Genomic DNA, 16,727 nt, shown 5'->3' on the forward strand with positions numbered 1-16,727 from the left:
AAGACTATGGAAGTCACCTTAAGCTGACACTAACCATCCCTACCGTCACATCAAGACTAGCAATTTAACACAACAGAAGGCAAATGTACACTGTGTAAACTTGCACCCATGCCACATAAGGTCATATAGTTTGATATCCACACAACTAAGATAACAGTATATCTCCACAACAACCACCTACAGCAACACTATCTACACTCACATCCTACCTCACCCACAATATTAACCTATTACAACTCTCCTTACAGTCTTGACCTTATCCAGTCCATACAATGCCAACATCCACATATTACAACTCACAATTGCTATGATCACATCACACTTTATTCATTTAATAAAACCCTTCCTCCAGTCTAAATGCCACCCACTTCTTATACATTCTACAACCTCCTCAACAACCCACAACCACATCGTTCACCTCAACAACTATCCTTACAGTTTTACTTCTTATTTTAAAATCTACAACCACAACCAGCACATGCACATACCACCAAACCTACCACCTTTAACAACCACAGCTGCCACCACCACCACAACCTACAACCACCACCACCACACCAGCAGCATGTGTAACCCCAATCACAAATAGCACCTGAATAGGGATGGACAAGGAGAAGACGCCACCTGCCTCAAGTGACTCAGATTGGTGAAGATTGTAAAGGTATCAGTTGTGTGCCACTATCCACCACCACCACCACCACCACACTGCACCATCTCCATCACCAACACACTACACCATCATCACCACCAACACACTACACCATCACCACCACACTAAACCATCACCACCACCATCACACTACACCATACCATCATCAACCACCAATATCATCACATTAAACCAACACCATTAGCACCATCACCACTACACCACTACAATCATCATCATCACCAACACCGTCATTACCAACACCATCAAGCCAAATCACCACCACCACCACTACCTTCATCACCACACTATATTATCACCACCCACCACCACCACCACACTACACAATTGCTACAACTACCACACATCACCATCACCACCACCTCACTACACAATTGCTACAACTACCACACATCACCATCACCACCACCTCACTACTGTACATCACCATCACCCCACCCCACTACTGTACACCACCACCACACTACTGTACACCACCATCACACTACTGTACACCACCATCACACTACTGTACACCACCATCACCACCACCACGCTACTGTACGCCACCATCACACTACACCACCATCACAACCACCACACTTCAGTATCACATTACAGTACACCACCATCACACAAAACCACCATTACCATCAAGCTTCACTACCAGCATCAAACTACACCATTACCACCATTACAATAAGCAATTAACAAAACTCTCCACTGCTACACCAACACCACACTTATCATTCCATAACCACCACCATCACTACCACATCCACTTCACCATCATGCACATCACCACACTCTACACCATCACCAGACCACTCCTGCCATCACAACCACCCTCACTTCACCACCACTCCACAACCACACACCACCACCACTACTACCATCACCCATACAACATTACCATCACCAATATCACTCACCTGTCACCAAATCACAATATCCCACCACCACTTACAAACACTACCACCACCACCATCACCACCCTCTACAACACTAATACCACCACTACAGTAGATCTATTTTCACCTGACATAACTGGCCCACTTCCACAACTTCTATGAGATGCTGTGGAATGACAACGAGCTTTAGTTATGAAGTAGGATTGGACCTCCTTGGTTACTTGTTAAATCAACCTTTCAATCTGACCACAAGGCCATCAATTGGGCCAAAGGTCTTCGTCAAGAGTAAATAGATCAACTGTACTTACCGACCACCACCACCAAAAACAAGAACATTGACAACTATCTACCTATCACTACCAAAAAAATCACAACTACCACCACCATTACCACAACTCCTACAAATAACACCGTCACTACAAATATTACCATTACTACCACAACCAGACCACCAACATTATTCCCACTACTACTATTACCACCACTACCAACAGAACTATCATTACCACTGATACAGGTATCACCAACCACTACCAATTACAACAAAAACACAACCACTACCATTATTACCACTACTGTACTACCACACCGACCACCACTGCCACCTATCTACCACTCCATTACTATCTACAACAACTTACCACTACTGTACAGCTGAACACTTGGGGATAAAACTAGTGTCAATCAGTTCATGTAGCTGAAGAATTGCACGTCAGGTAAACATGCGTTTGGGAGAAGTCACACACACACACACACACAAAATCTCTTTCTCCTTAACTACCCTCTTATTCTGCTCTACACACACACACACACACTCTCTCTCTCTCTCCACCCCTAACTACCTTCTACTCTCGCTCTCCTCCTCCTCCTCCTACTATATTCTATGATTACTACTACACCTCTCCTCACCTAAGTCTTCTACCCTACCCTACTCTCTGTCTCCCCACTACTGCTACAACTCTCCTCAACTACCCTTCTAACCTACTCTCTCATACTACTTCTATTACTACAACACCTCCCCTCAACTACCCTCCAGCCCTACCCTACCCCCCCCCTCTCTCTCTCGTTGTACTCCCTCACCCATCCCTCACTTCCATCATTTCTTACTCCCCTCTCTCCCTCCCTCCCTACTGCACTAAGGAGCATAACAAGGAAGAGCACACACACACACACACACACACACACACACACACACACACACAAGGTTGCTCAGTCCCTCATATCACTCTCACTACATTTTGGCTGCCCCCCCCCCTCTCTTTCTCTCTCACTCACCAGATTATATCAAAGACCACAAGTACTTACGGTTTAGCGGAGGGCTTCATTCTTAGGTATTTATAATGATGATGAGAGAGACAGAGAGAGAAAGTACATCACATACCCCCTAATTCAGTTGAATTTGGAGAAATCTTACGTCTAAAAGTCTACAGGATAATCTAAATGCCTCACACTAATTAATATATACTAAATGCCTCACACTAATTAATATATACTGACTACATATTACATCTTATCTATTTGGCCGCCTAATTAACCTTAGGATAATCGGCAGCAACTCTAACGTTTATTTCAATTGATATTATTTGTCTGCTTGTTTGTTTATGCGCTAATTGGATGCAGACCGCAACGTGGCGCAAAGATTATTTTTAAGCGATAATGATCAACGTAACTCATGATTTTTATCATTATTATTGTTGTTTTTCACTACTACTGTTACTGCTACTAACACACGAATACCCTACTTAGCATCTTATTCCAGCTAATCTGAGACGGTTTTATTGGAAAAAAAAAAAAAAAAAAAAAAACTACGGCATCAAATGATCATTTATGTTTTGGTTAGGAGTACAGGACTTCGCAATACATATTTTTATCCTTAAGACCGACAATTTTATTCACCTGAAGTTAACCCCAAGTCATTTAAGAATTTTATTCCAGCTTACGGCGGACGATTTTATTGAGGTCATGGAAACTCGTGGCATCTCCCAAAATTATGTTACCAAAAAAAAAAAAAAAAAAAAAAAAATGCTATTAGTGGCTGCCGCTCCCAAGTACTGACGTTTGCAGCCGACTCGAATTTTAAAGTATACCCGACCTGGTGAAAGTGTAGATGAGAACAGATGGCCCTAGAGAGTGTGTATCCAGTCCAATATATAAGGTTCCAGGTTTTATTCATGATAAGATGTTACTAATGTGGCAAAATACAATAAACAAGCCAGATGGACAACGTGCAAAACCTTGCCAAAATTTTAAATCCCAGGAGGTGCAAAAACAGCTTTTTTTCATATCTGACAAGAGAAGCTTGGGCAGTCTATTAGTATCCCTCATTTTTATTCCTTCCCCACATGAATACTTCCTAATGATTTGCATACACATCCCAATCTTATATCAGAATTTTTAATACGTCGAACCGTCCTTGACCGCTTGCCTTCCCTTCCAACAATGGCGGGAACCAAGACAACCAGCATCCTCCATTATTCCTTATAATGTCCTCCTTTTCGCCAAAAAAATATCTGTAAAGATAAATGCCCAGTACTATTACTGTGGCGCCAAATTGCCTAGGCAGGTGGGTTAAAGCCTTGGCAGTCTAAATATGAGACGGAGGGGGATTGCAAATATGGCGGGTCGTGACGTCACATACGGCTTCTCTAAACTTTTCCTATAACTATAAGCATGTTGAAGATAATTGTGATGCTGAGCATGATTTGGAAACACACACATACACACAAAGACGAAAATATTGAAGAAACCCGCAACACGATGGAGATGATGACCAGTAAATATAATATAAAAAAAAATAAAAATAAACATACGAAGACAAAAACTACCTTCAAACCTTCACGAATAGTAAGTGATAAAGATGACACTTTATACATCAATAAACAGCAGGATTAATTATGATTATATTATGAACAAAATCAAACCTAAATGCAGCAAAATGATAACATGGATGAAAATAAAGACTGAATATACGATGGCAATATGTAAATAAACAAATAATGACAGTATTATAGTAGTAGTAGTAGCAGTAGTAGTAGTGGTAATAATAATAATAATAATAATAATAATAATAATAATAATGGCACTTAGAGAAGCAACAAACGTGTCCTAGAGTGGTTTCAACCTTCAGTGCTTCGTTTGACTTGCCTTGTGACCGTGATTCGACGGACTGGTCTCAAAATCGACTTTACTTCATCCCTGCTTGACCTGAAGTAGTGTGGGGAGTAAATAATAATAATAATAATAATAATAATTAATAATAATACGAACATCAGAAGCAGTTTGTCATAAGGATTAAACTCACGATGTTTTATGGATCAATTACATCATCGGTAATACGGGACGAAGGTTACAGCGATGATGGAAAGGCGTGGAGGCTAAAGGTCCTCACTGATGATTATGATGTTGATGCAGCCGGGGCGATTAAAAAAAAAAAAATGGGGGGGGGGGAGGACACGAACAAGAATAAACTTTAAAATGGCGGGAAGTACAGTAGTAGTAGTAGTAGTAGTAGTAGTAGTAGTAGTAGTAGTAGTAGTAGTAGTAGTAGTAGCAGCAGCAGCAGCAACAGTGGTGGTAGTAGTAGTAGTAGTAGTAGTAGTAGTAGTAGTAGTAGTAGTAGCAGCAGCAGCAGCAGCAGCAGCAGCAGCAGCAGCAGCAGTAGTAGTAGTAGTAGTAGTAGTAGTAGTAGTAGTTGTTGTTATATCCCCAAGTTCATCTGAACGTGAACCCAGTATACTTTCCCGTTGAAGTTAACCCTCTGTTGTAATTCACCATCCTCCTTACGGGGGATAGGAATGAAGTTGTGGGAAGTTTATATAAATGAAAACCTTTGGGGACCGTTACACCGCCCGATCTTTTCAGTACCGTCTCGTGATGGTGTCCCTCATAATTTGCAGAAAAAAAAAATAACATGACACCTTTCAAGTCCACTCCGATAATTTTTTATACGTAGCCTATACGTTCACATAACCGCACATACAGATAAGGTTACCATCTGTCAATTTTACTATGCCTACGACAGAGGTTGGCAACCTGCGGCTGAGCCGCATGCGGCTCTTTTAGGACTTTCTTGCGGCTCCAGGAGCTTCATAAATAATCATTTACTTTTTTCAGGACGAATAGACTTCCTCTTAAAGTTATGATCTTATAATTTTCACGAATGCAAAGTAGCTTATGTTTTGTAATATTTGAGTGTCATAATTATCATTCATACTACAGTACTAACAATTAATATTACTCTGACATGAGTCTTCTCATATATATATATATATATATATATATATATATATATATATATATATATATATATATATATATATTAAAGCATACTGAATACATTACAGAACACATTATTACATTTTGATTCGCTTTGTGAATATAAGTCGATCGCACAGTATCACCGTAATGTTTTGTTTAGATTTAGGAGTACTGTAGATTTCGGTTTATGAGAATTTTTTTGTACTGCGGCTCCGACAGGACTACATTTTTATGAAACTTTAAAATAAATGGCTCTTCTAGCTTTAAGGGTTGCTGACCTCTGGCCTTGGAGGACCTCAATCAGTGAAGGGATATATGAAGTAACTCTAACCTCCTGTTTGTCTCCCGTAAGCTTGGCAGTGTCTGAACGGTGCGAATAAATAAAAAGACGTCCTCTGGGTTAAAGGTCAAAGGAGAGAGAGAGAGAGAGAGAGAGAGAGAGAGAGAATGGTGGACGAGGGGGAAAAAAAAAAAAAGACTGGGAGATTACAAGATAACAAGGCAACTTTTGTTTACAAAAAAAGGGGGGGGGAATATAATCACAAAAGTTGTGATAAATGACGGGAAATTTAACACACTACGATTTTTGCAATATCCCATTGCTGTGGTTCTTTCGCATAGGCCGGATTTTCGTCCTTTTTCAATTTGTTTCCAGTGGCTCAGAGGCAAAAAGACAATACTGCGGTTTTGCTTCCTTCCCATAGCACGTCTTTGTGACCAGTATCATATTCTAGTGTTATTCTATCGTTACAACTTACTATTCAATACTGAGACAAGGCAATTTTGGGCCAAGTAAAAAGAGTGAAGTCGGTTTCCTTCGTCTTTGGAAATGCCTCTATCAGTTAGGGTTAATAAAGATTAGTTTACATACATACACAAATATACTGTATATATTAAAATATATATATATTAATATATATATCCTCAAGTTTGAAACTTACATAAAAAAAATACAATAAAATATAAAACCTACGCATAATAAACTCTCCTGACGGAAGCTAAGCCAAAACAATACTATAGTCATTATCGTATTACTGATACTTGGTAATCTAATAATACTGAACTGGTCTGGAATATTGTTTCGTTATGAACGGACCATACTGTAGATGTGTAAAAATAATTAATGACAGCGACTGCAATATAATTATATTTTAAAAAATGGAACATAAGAATGAATATTATAATTGAATAAACAGGATGTCAGGCAAGACGGCAAGCATGGAGGAGGAATACAAACAAACGACAAATCGAAAAGGCCGTCAAAACTAAGCAAAGCCAAAGACATTAAAGTGTAAAAGCAGAAAAATATGTAAAGAAAACGAGTACCAGTCAAGCAGGATGCAGCAGTAAAAAACAAGAACAAAGGAGCATCGGGAAAGGGGTCGTATTCCAAGTGTCTGGAGATTTCCTAACAACTTTTCCTTAGCGACGTATCTTGCATATTACACTTCTGAATCCTCTTGTTATTAATGCAAGTGCTATCAATATCAATGAGATGTAAATAACATGCAAGAGGATGTTAATGTGCAATATAAAAAAATATCAACGACGAGGCCCTACCAAGCTCATTATGCGAATCAGAATACGGGCCAATGGCGGGAAAATGCAAGATTCGAATATTAACGAAAGCAGCCGTGCGGGAAAATAAACTGGCACCAGAGGATTATCAGCATGCAGGATGTTAGGAAGGTAAGAAGAGGCAGCAGGCTGATTTACGAAAAGAACATCGGAAAAGAGTGGGAAATGTGAACTGAGACGATTATTAACCCAGACAACTGGAAAATTGAGTAAAAAAGGGAACGATTGTCAGTCACGAGGGCACACAAATGAACATCGGGAAAATACAAGACAAATAATACACAAGGAAAATACGAAACGAATAATAACGGATGCAGACACGCGGAATAATAAGCAATCCTGGGAAAATTACGACTCAGACAGCCAAGAAGGTATAATGGTGAGGAATGCAAGAGAACACAAGAGGAAAGGCAGAACACACCAGTAGAAACGAAGTCAATAAACAAGAGGACAATTTTACGACCATGTATCATTTCCAGTCTAGAATGGAAGCAGGAAGGCACATGCAGGAAGCAGGGAAAACTTGGAACAAAGAACACTGGAAAAATGCGAAAACTGCTAGATGGATATTTTTCAGTACAGCAGTTAAGCAGAAAATTACACAAGCTGGGAATGATCAAAGCAAACAGGCTATCAGGCAAGGAAAAGAGGAATGTGAAAGTAATAAAAATGCAAAAAGGTGGGAGAAATGAAAAATGAAATGATTTTATCCAAACTAGAAAAAAAAATAAATAAAACTACAGTATCCTACTCGTTATCAACCCAGCAGGACGGCAGACAACCATAGGCCGGATGGATAGCAAGCAAAAGCTGGAACATATGAACAAAAAAAAAAAAGGGGGGGATCCAAGACGTGAATATTACCGACAGCAGACAAGCGAAAACACAAAGTTAAGCAGGTTCTGCCGTTTTGTTTTCATCTGATCGAAATGGGTCCCTCTCACAACTTGATTACTATGTTGTGGTTGCATGAAATATGATGAACCTTGCTTAGGAAGTAGGAATGAATCTCCTTAGCTACTAGTCAAAGCCACCCTCCATTATAACTACTGTATACCTGACAATAAACTGAGCTGGAAAAGGTTAGGCAACTCTGATGAAAAACGGGCTACAAACAGTTACAAGGCACGCACGAGCAGCCTGGGAGAATACTGTAAACACTAAAACGAAAACTGAAGAAAAGGTGAGAAAGATCAGAAACAACGACAGCAGAGAGAGAGAGAGAGAGAGAAACAATTATCAGCCAAATAGGACGTAAGGTAAACTGGTAAAGGCAAGACGTGAAGAGTGAGGTAGTAAAAATGGGAACAACCGGTCGGACAAGACGGGAACCAATAAGGCAAATGAACGTTACCTAAGGCTGACAAAAAGAGAAATACGCAAATATGGAACGATTATCAGTCAAACAGGCAGACAGAACGAAAACGAACACAAACGAAAACTGGAGAAACAAAAGCGCGGGAAATTTCGATTAGCAAAAATATACATAAAGGCTTAATACCTATCAGGCGGGGTGGGGGGAGGGGGGAATCAGGCGGAAAAACAGACGAGAAGGGAAAAATTAACAGTCAAATAGGATGTTAAGTAGGCAAGCAAGCAAGCAGGAGGGCACACACAGGCAGCACGCAGGCAAGCAGAGAGGCAGCAAGCAGGGTAGAAGTCAAGGTCTTATGTCCAAGTTGCCACACGCCTCTAGCACATCAAAAAAACATACTTGATTTTCTCTTCCAGCGTTCTAATCTCCTCTTCAGCATCCACACATACACTTATACATTTGCTGCCACATGAATACAAATTTATAAATATGAACTGGTTTGGGTTTTAGTGGCTTGAAGGGCGACTTTCATCTGGAAATGTTTCAAATGTGCCACCGATTACACTGAGCTACTATGAATGGCAACAATGACCCTTCCCTCCCCCCCTCCCAACAACGCTACCACCCTCACTTTCCTCCCTCACTCTCCTCCCTGACCCTTCTCTCTCTCTCTCTCTCTCTCTCTCTCTCTCTCTCTCTCTCTCTCAATATAACCATTTCCCCTTTTTCGGCACTTGAGAGAGAGACAGAGACAGAGAGTTCTGACAGACGATAATGATACCGGTCCTGAGATCATAGATGATAATTATAACTAAGATGATTGTGCTGACTACGAGAACGAAGATAATGAAACTTTAAGCAGGTGTAAAACTGTCATTTAAGTTTTTAATACTAAGCCGCAACAATGGATTTACAAGAGAATGATGCTAAACATGAAGTGGTATGGAAAGGATTAGGGCTGTAGTACTGCCTTACTCTGCAACAAGAGCTTAACACTAGAATGATGCTAATAACGAAGAAGTGCTATGGAAAGGACGCAGAATCGAAGTATAGTGAGTTGTTCTGCCACTGGGCTGAAAAAAAGGCAAAAACCTCCGCCACTGTTAATAAAATACTGAGAGATGTGCATAAAATATTAAGAGGTGTGTGTGTGTGTGTGTGTGTGTGTGTGTGTGTGTAGATAGATAGATGTGTAGCAAGTTAAAAATCGAGATCAATGAGATGTGTACGACGGATGTAAATTTAATAAACCGACATGCCTACAAAAACATCAAAGAGAGGTGTATCAAGGAAGCAAAATTAACATATAGCCTACGCAGGCTACTAAAAATCGAAATCTACGAGCCGCGTGCGAAAGGTGAAACTTAAATAGATCTATAAAAATCGAGATTATGAGTTGTGTATGAAGTTAAAACATACAGGGAGGCTAATAATAAGGTTCTCTACAAGAGATTTGTACAAAGTAGTAGTAGTAGTAGCAGCAGCAGCCTCATCTGAATGAGAACCAGTGGACTGCAGTTTGAAGCTGTCCCCTCTCCTGCAAACCACCACCTTTTGGGGGATATGGAAGTAGCTGAGGGACGTTTCTATGTCCTAGCAGTTGAGCCACCTGGTTATATCGGTGCCACCAGAAGAAGGCATCCCGCTCCATCTTTAATGCACAGACACACTAATAAAAATGTAGATGATGGAAGTTCAATGGATGATCTGTCGTGTGGGGTGGAGCCGACAAACATAAAAAGCTTCAGTGCTGAATGAACGGATACACGCCTCATTTACCAACTTATACTCGGCATTTCACTGGCTACTCTCATCATACGTCTGTTATACGCCTGTGTTTTTAAAGTGGCGGTGGTGGTAATCATAATAATGATGATGATGATGGTTTCTTTTAATCCTTTGTATAATGACGTGTATAAATAAGTGGTCCATATAATGAATGAGAGGATATAGGGTTCACTTCACATGTTTATTCAGTCAATTTAGATGCGACTTTCCCATACGATGGGGTTCCATGTGGGGTTTTAGGTTCAGCTGGAGATTTCGTAACGCTTTTCCCTAGCGACTTATCCTGCACATGACATCCTAATATTTTCTTGTATGTTATGGATGCAAATCGTGTCGACATAAATAGCACGCAATAGAATGTTTAGATGAAATCTCCGAAATAAATCGCTTAGGTAGAGGTGCTACAGAGCCTCCGATGCATAGAATAGTACTCAGTCTTCATTATGCCGTTCGATGGGGTCATTAAATTTTAAATGATACAGAATGAGAGAGAGAGAGAGAGAGAGAGAGAGAGAGAGAGAGAGAGAGAGAGAGAGAGGGAGACAGAGACAGAGAGAGAAATTCCGGATGCATTATACCACGCTACTGATTTTATGGTACTCCAAGAACTAAAAAGGAAAAGATAAAAAACTGAGGATAAGATAAGGAAGATAGGGAGGTAAAAAGATAGAGAGAAGACAGTGAAAAGAACAGAGAAGATAAAGAACTGAATATAGAAAAATAATAGAAAAAGCGCTGAAAGAGCTAATAATAAAAAAAAGATAACGAACAAAGGACACCTAAAAGGAACAGAATTAAATGTAATGAAAAAGATAAAGAAGAAAAGGCACAGAACAAGATTATATGAAGAACAGAACAGCCTGGAGGAGGAGGGGAGGAGGAGACTGAGAACGGGAGGAGATAATGAAAGGGAGGAGGATGCAAAGAACAGAAGTCAGAGGACGAGAGGAGGAGGACGAGGAGATACAGATGACAATAAGATAAAGAGGAGCAGCAAGAGGAGATGGAGATCTGAAGAGACATGATGAGATACAGAAGAACGGGAGGAGGAAGAGACCAAGATAATAAGAAAATACAGACCATGAGGAAGAGAATGATAGACACATTAACCATAACCTCAAAATTTAAATCCCTTTAACTCAATAAAGTTACGTTAAAATATTTCCTGCTTTAAGATTTTGAAATGCCATACCACACAATCCAACCGTCGCGCCACCACCATTACCACAACTGCCACAACCACCACAACAGCCACCACAATGCAGCAGCCTCACTCACTCGTGAATACTTCAAAATCTCTCAAAATCAAGGTCGAAAGAGTTGCGGTTAGATCTGAATGTTTGAGTTTATGAAGATGGCGACCGTTGCATCACACGAGAGACGGTTAGCGGAAGGTATGGATAGAAAGGAGGGTTGGAATGGGATGGGATGGGATGGGACAGAAGGAATGGGGATGGGAGAAGAGGGGGAGAGAGGAGAGGCCGAAGACGAGAACAGACGTGAAGAGAATTGAGAAGAGGAAAAACAGGTACTGAATTGGAGGGAGGGAGGGTGAATGGAGGAAAAGATAACACCAGAGAGAGAGAGAGAGAGGAAGCGTGGGTAGTGACTGGGTGGAGTACCTCACGAGTTATAACCACCACAGGGGTAAGTAGGCGGTAGGTAGGCGAACAGGTAGATAGGCTGGCTGGAAGGTACGTGGGTGGGGCAGGATGGAAGGCACACAGATAGGTAGGCAGGCCATTACGTAGGTAGGTAGGTAGGTAAGTACGTAGGTAGGTAGGAAGGAAGGTACGTAGATACGACTGGAAAATTGGCAGGTAGGTAGACACAGGTATGCTGATAGGTAGGTAGGTAGACAGGTTGGTAGGTAGTGGTAACACGAGTAATCAAATGTAAAATTATAGATTAGTTAAGTAGGCAAGCTTGTAGATATGAAAGGTTGGCCTAGTAGGTAATGTACACAAGGAAATACGTTGGTATGACTGGAAAATAGGAAGGTAAGCTGGTAAAAAAGTCAAAGGACATGAAAGTTGGTGGGTAAGTAAATAGTTACAGGTAGGTAAACAGGTTCACATTTGAGGGTATGGAGGTACGTGGGTAGTAAGGTAGATAAACAGACCGATGTCCGAACAAGTAGTACGGTAGATAAAACGGCAGGTATATAAGTCGATGGTTGAAGGTAGGTAGACAGTTAAACAGGTAGATAAATAGACAGCTACTGGTAGATTGGTAGATAGGCAAACGGGTTGGCAGGTGCATCGGAAACGCAGGGAAGTACCAGTAAGTAGGTAATTTCCTAGGTATTGGGGACTAAGGAAGGCAGGTAGGTAGACAGGCAGGTATGAGGCAATCTCAAAGGATCAAGCCAAGTTGTTCAGTAGGCAAGTATTAGGGTTGATAATCGGTACATATTCAAGTAAGCACCCTCAAAACAAATGCTCTCGCGCGCTCGCGAGAGAGAGAGAGAGAGAGAGAGAGAGAGAGAGAGAGAGAGAGAGAGAGAGAGAGAGAGAGAGAGAGAGAGAGAGAGAGAGAGAGAGAGAGAACGAGAAAGCGCTCATACAGGGCATACACCACCAATGCCAAAAGGATCCGGATCCGTGGAGATATTGTGGAATATATAGGGTCCGGATCCGTGGAGATATTGTGGAATACACAAGGTCCGGATCCACCCCCAAATTTAACCGTGTTCCTTGATCCATGGCCTACTCTTGCACAAAATTTTACTGAAATGCATTGAGAACTTTTGGAGATATTATACATAGGATCCGGAACCGCACCCAAATTTAATTCTTTCTTGGCCCACGGCCCACTCTTCCACCAAATTTCATTGAAATTCATCAAGAACTTTAGGAGATATTGTCTGGACAGACAGACATAGGTTAATACATAACCATGTCTAACTTCGTTGGCGGAGGTAAAAACACACCATGACCATAACTGGTCACCTTTGGGATAATTTTCTTACTGCCTACGGCCTCCGGTACTTCGAATTCATTGTGTGAGGGGAAAGAAGCACATCCACAAACTGACACTACTTGAGAAAGTACAATGGTCTGGATGCGACTTGGGGGGGGGGGGTGTCAAAGCATGGCGAAACGGGTGTATCTTGACAACACTTCATGGCGCTGTGAAACAAGACTCGCGTGTATGCGTCCACAAAGAACCTTACTTTATGGTTTCCCTTTGACTGATATTCAAAAATCTTTGTGAGGGAGAATTACACCAAACGTCCAACCTGTATCATGGATATAAAATCTACATACTGGAGACAAAAATAGAACAAACGAAATATGCTGAAAGGACGAGTGAACATTTATCTTATTCAGAGGTGGTTCTTGAACCCGTCAGTCAGAATATCCTTCTAATGCCAGCAAATCGTCTCGTGTTTGCCAAAACTGAAAATTTAAACTATGCTATGAGCTTATCGAGAATGGACGAAAAGTTGCAGCAAGTGGATTCTGAAGTACAAAATGTAAAATTAACCAAAATACGTCTAAACCTATCAGAACTATAGATATGACGCAAACATGCACATACACAGCCACAACGAGTAAAAATATTGCATGTTTCACTGCTGAGGTATGTGGGAAGCACACAAACAAGCAAATAATAGTAGTTACATAACCCCTCCCTCCACTGAGCAACATCAGTGGTAAAAATGTGGCTGGCGAACATGTTGGTATACGCAAAATGGCCGTTATTATGGCCGTTTGCGTACACCACCGGAAATGCGAGGCGGTTACGGCACAGAGGTGGTGGAGGGTGGAGGGGAAGAGGAGGAGGAGGGGGAAAATGAAGGAGGATGGAGATTTGAGGGGAAGGGGGTAGATGGAGGGAGAGGAGAGTGGGGTGGGTGGAGGGGATGGAGAGGGAGAAGATCGAAAGGTGGAGGGGGCGCGGGAGGAAGAGGGAGTGAGAGGGCCAGGGGGCGAAAGGGGCGCGGGAGAGAGAGAGAGAGAGAGAGAGAGACGAAGGTGGAGGGGGAGGGGGTGCAGGGAGAAGAGGGAGTGAGGGATGATGGTGGAGGAAAAGGGAGAAATGGTAGTGGAGGTAGAAAAGAAGAGGTAAAGGAGGGAAATGGAGAATGACGATGGATGAAATGGAGGCCGGTGGAGGGGAAAAAGCGAAGATGATGGATGTGGCGGGGGAAAGAAGGAAGAAAATGAGGAAGTGGACGAAGGGGAAGAAAATGAGGAAGTGGACGAAGGGGAAGAAAGGATGGGGATAAAGGAGGGGAAGGAGGGAATGGAGGGAGGAAAAAAAGTAGAGAAGACGGAACAACTGGAGGAGAGGAGGAAAGAAGGAAGTGGGACATGGAAAACCAAAGAGGAGAGAGAGAGAGAGAGAGAATTAACTTTGCATACTGGTACAAAAAATAATGCAGCCGTTTTATAATTACCTGCCATTTTTTACCAATACCAATATTTATAAAGTGACCGGGATACTACTCCATGTCTCTCTCACCCCTCTCTCTTCCTTTTTCTCGTCCCCTCCCCCTCCCCTCCTCCTCTTCAACCCCTTTCCCTCTCTCTTCCTCCCATCGTTTCACCCCTCCTCCTCTCCTTAACCTTTCTCATCACCTTTCCCCCTTCTTTTCTCTCTCTCCCTCCCTTCTCTCCCATTCCACTTCCCCTTCTCAGTCTACTTTTTCTCCTTCCCACCTCCGTACACCTCTTCCCCTTCCCTTCTCTATCCCTTCTCCCGTTACCCCCCCCCCTTCTCTCCAGGTTGTACTTGGAGGTGACGTAATGGTGGTCTTCATACCTCTCTCTCTCTCTCTCTCTCTCTCTCTCCACATTAATTCATGCTTTCATTCTCTCTCCCTTTCCCCCTCTCTCCATATTATCTTCACATCATACTCCCTCATTTTTCCAACTAGTCCCTCGTAACTTTCCCTTTCAGCTTCCTTTCTTCTTTTTTCCCCTCTTCATTCACTCAACCCACCTTTCACACTTCCGAATAACTACTTCCAGTTTGTTCTGAACGTGGACGAAACGTTTTGAAACATTTTCCAGAAACTGCCCACGTATGTCTGCTATTTATATTAGTATAGGATTAAAACGGACTTACAAATGAAAATAAACTAATCGGAATTATCTGTCTTAAAGGAAAAAAAAATGACACCAACAGACAAAACATTCATTATTTTTCCCACTTACTGCACACCTTAATTTTCTGTGTCTTCGATTTAGCCTTCAATTTTCTTATTTCGGTTCAATCTTTAATTCTTTGTTATTCTTTTATCCACATGCTTTAATTCTTCATTGCTTTATTCTCCCTCTCCCATCATTCATCTCCTTCATTTAAAGTTATTTCTCCTCCATCCCCCTCCCCCGTACTTACTCTCCTTTACCTTCTATTCCAATATTTTATCCTTCCTTCAACTTCCCCTAGTCTATCCCTGACAGATTTCAACAATCCTCCCATTTCTATCATTCCATTCATTCAGTTATTTCCCCACTACCCTCTACTTTCCTTCACCTAATATTTATCTTCTCTTTCCTCCAATCCTGCTTCATCCCTCACATATTTCAACACCTACACGCCCTTCCTCTGGCACCTCCTTCCTCATTCAAATGACCTTCACAAACGTGTTTCACCATTTATAGGCTATAATTCTGCCTAGACCATAACCAAACAAAAGACAGCAGAAAAATATTACTCACACCAGAAATACTAATGTACAGTACCACATCATTAGAAGTGAAATACAAAGATTCTTCTGTTTCCCTATGATTATCTTCCTGTTTCAAACGGCCTTCAGCTATTTGCTACCACCAATATATCTCTACATACCTTTAAAACTTACCAAAGTACAGCTGAAATTTATTACCTGAAACAGAAATATTAGATATATACAAATAATTCCTATAGGACAAATCAAGAAGTGTCTCCATTTTCCCGCGCGCGCCTTTTTGCCCTCTTTGTTTACCTGCGCTGTGACTGGCTGCGAGGAGCCCCACCCCGTCATTCTAGACCAATCACAATGCACGAAAACTACTCCAGTTCATTATCAATAATTTAGGCTATCTAAACTTCTTTCCTTCTTCGAGCGATAAGGATATCGATATGATTATGATGCAATGGATGTGTTGAAAAAATTATGAAAACCACTTGATGCTGATAAAATAGCCGTCAAATCTCACACTGCGAGAAGCAAATTCCTTCCCCAAAATATAAATAATAGTAGCAGTAGTAATCGTTACAATCCTAATTCCCACCT

General features: G+C 41.4%; 1 protein-coding gene across 1 annotated transcript in view; it reads right to left on the reverse strand.

Moving 5' to 3' along the window:
* The window catches only part of LOC145403376 (mitogen-activated protein kinase kinase kinase 1-like), a 122,828-nt gene that overhangs the window by 23,693 nt on the left and 82,408 nt on the right, over window positions 1-16,727 (reverse strand). The window lies entirely within an intron of this gene.

This window comes from Coenobita brevimanus, chromosome 60, assembly GCF_032717465.1.
Source record: "Coenobita brevimanus isolate Jiangsu-jjx chromosome 60, ASM3271746v2, whole genome shotgun sequence".
NCBI classification, from domain to species: Eukaryota; Metazoa; Arthropoda; class Malacostraca; order Decapoda; family Coenobitidae; genus Coenobita; species Coenobita brevimanus.